The sequence below is a fragment of the Nanorana parkeri genome, unplaced genomic scaffold, assembly GCF_000935625.1.
Source record: "Nanorana parkeri isolate BGI_ZX_2015 unplaced genomic scaffold, ASM93562v1 scaffold389, whole genome shotgun sequence".
NCBI classification, from domain to species: domain Eukaryota; kingdom Metazoa; phylum Chordata; class Amphibia; order Anura; family Dicroglossidae; genus Nanorana; species Nanorana parkeri.
The window spans coordinates 779,665-782,726 of NW_017306657.1; positions in this window are offsets into that span (position 1 = coordinate 779,665).

A 3,062-nucleotide genomic window follows, 5' to 3' on the forward strand; every position below is an offset into this window, starting at 1 on the left:
GTGTTCACTTTCTTTACATCAGTGAGTCAAATAATCATTGTATATAAAGTTCCACAATCACTCGTGACTTCTGTGCTTCAATTCCTCGTCAATTAATCACCAGTGATCCACCTCCAGGTGCACAAACACTAGCACACTCACCAGATAATTCTGACCACCCAGTGGTCTTCAAATGCTCTGCAAAATTCTCTGGTGTCCGTTGTCTCCGTCACCACTGAATCACCAACAGCTGAAAATGAGGAGTCTGCCCAATGTCTCTCCCAAATCTCTCTTATCCGCTCAAAATAGAAAACCAAGATGGCATATAGTGTAAAACTGCTAGATGATAGTTTATTTATAACAATCAGAACACTTACATTTAAAAGACTTTTTCAGCGCTGTAAAAACATAAAATCGGCTTGTATGAGCTCAGCTCTGTCTCCTCCACTCCATTCACTAGCGTCAGCGTGTAGCTCCTCCCCTACTTCTCAAGGGTATAAATAAACTATCATCTAGCAGTTTTACACTATGTGCCATCTTGGTTTTCTATTTTGAGCGGATAAAGGTGCCCATACACTGCTCGATTCTCGTACGAGAATCGAGCAGTGTATGGGCACCTTTATCCGCTCAAAATAGAAAACCAAGATGGCATATAGTGTAAAACTGCTAGATGATAGTTTATTTATACCCTTGAGAAGTAGGGGAGGAGCTACACGCTGACGCTAGTGTATGGAGTGGTGGAGACAGAGCTGAGCTCATACAAGCCGATTTTATGTTTTTACAGCGCTGAAAAAGTCTTTTAAATGTAAGTGTTCTGATTGTTATAAATAAACTATCATCTAGCAGTTTTACACTATATGCCATCTTGGTTTTCTATTTTGAGCGGATAAAGGTGCCCATACACTGCTCGATTCTCGTACGAGAATCGCGGGAAATCCCGCGATCGTACGAGAATCGTGCAGTGTGAACGGAGACGTGCGACCGTTTCTACTGTACGGTCGCACGTCTTCTGTCGAACCAGCATGTTCGAAAACCAGCCGGGAATCGTCCGATTCTCGGCTGGTTAGAACGGTGCTCGGAAGACAAATGCCGAGCGGGCCGGTGTGCGCACGCACACACTGCCCGTTCAGCATTGCTCAGGGGGGGCGGGCTTGCAATGATCGAGAGTGCGATCTGCCTGTCCAAGATAGGCAGATCGTACGTTTTTTTAATCCCTGTACAACCATCGCAAGACTAAAGTCTTGCGATGGTTGTAGAGTGTATGGCCACCTTAAGAGAGATTTGGGAGAGACATTGGGCAGACTCATCATTTTCAGCTGTTGGTGATTCAGTGGTGACGGAGACAACGGACACCAGATAATTTTGCAGAGCGTTTGAAGACCACTGGGTGGTCAGAATTATCTGGTGATTGTGCACCTGGAGGTGGATCACTGGTGATACAATGATTATTTGACTCACTAATGTAAAGAAAGTGAACACTAGGATTTCATCACATTTATTTTTAATCACATCAACTTTGGGAATATTTTTATATGGACTATATATGAGTTGGAGTGAACATGTTGTATAATTGTCACTAAGTATATGCACTTAGAGTTTTATAATATTAAAGATAGCGCAGTGTCTTTTGTTTAATATACTCTTCCTTAGGTATTTGATGTTTTTTCTTGGCAAGGATCGGTTCAAAGATGTGAAGGGTCCATACCTCAATCCTTGCATCAGGGTGGTTCTGCAGGTGACCGATGACAGTGCCTTCTTGATCTTGTAACACAGACACCTGACCTGTAGGGGAGAACAGAATTGTCTTCCTATAGTGTTTCATATATTTTTTCTTTCTTTATTTTGTTTAGGACTTTTTTCCAGCGGGAGTCGGTTTAAAGGGGCCCGCTGCCAGCGACATATTACATACTTGGTGACAACGAAAGGCCCCCCCACGAGTAGCGGAATGCCAGGGCCCAGTTGCGCATGTGGCTGCTGGGACCCTGATAGTTCCGCCAGCATTACATTGTCTACTGTGTTGTGCCATTGCTTACAGAATACAATAAGTCAAGCTGCTATTTAAACACACAAGTGAGTGAGTTGGAGCAGTGACTCCTCAGACCCAATGGTTGTGTTGGAGTTTGCAATAAGGCAGAATGTTTTGATATACTGTATACTTTGCTAACCCATTATGCATAGTGAAAAAAAAAGCACTATATATATATATATACATACAGTTGTGTGAAAAAGTGTTGGCCCACTTCCTGATTTTTCATTGTTTTGCACGTTTGCCACACTTTAATGTTGGAGTGTTATCTTTGACTATTATTTAAATTTGTTTGATGATCTGAAACATTAAAGTGTGACAAACGTGCAAAACAATGAAAATTCAGGAAGGGTGCCACACCCCTATATATTGTGAAATATAGTAATAATATAGTATGTGAGATATAATAATATAGTATGTGAGATATAATAATATAGTATGTGAAATATAATAATATAGTATGTGAGATATAATGATATAATATGTGAAAGAAGTACTGTTTATTCTTGTTGTAACTGATGAAAGGCATGTGTCTAGCTTTAATTTGTAATACACAGTAGGCAAATAATAGATGGATAGGTGTGTGAGTGTATGTGGGGGTCTTACCTGAAAGTACAGATGGTATGTTGGCATTGTATCGTAATTTGGGGAGCTCAATTCTTCCTTTTGTTTGAGGCTGTTTAATAGATGGCAGCATGGGATGGGAATTCCTTGTCTTGGAGGGCTCTGTCAAGAGATGGCTCTGATTACCGAGCTGGGGGTGAATCCCAGTGTACCTATAAAACCACAGAGCACATACAGTATGCATCAATATACTAATGTATGCTTTGGATTATGTTGGCAGTTAAGCATCAACCCTACCACAGCACTCATGCTGACCTGCACAATGGAAATGTTAGTTGAATTCTGATTGCCTAGTACAACCAAAACAGATATTTGCATTTCCTCCTGTTTGCAGGACTCCCATTATAACACAGATGTAAAAATATGTGATCTTACATTTTATAATGTGCAATTCCAAAATATAATGGTATATATATATATATATATATATATA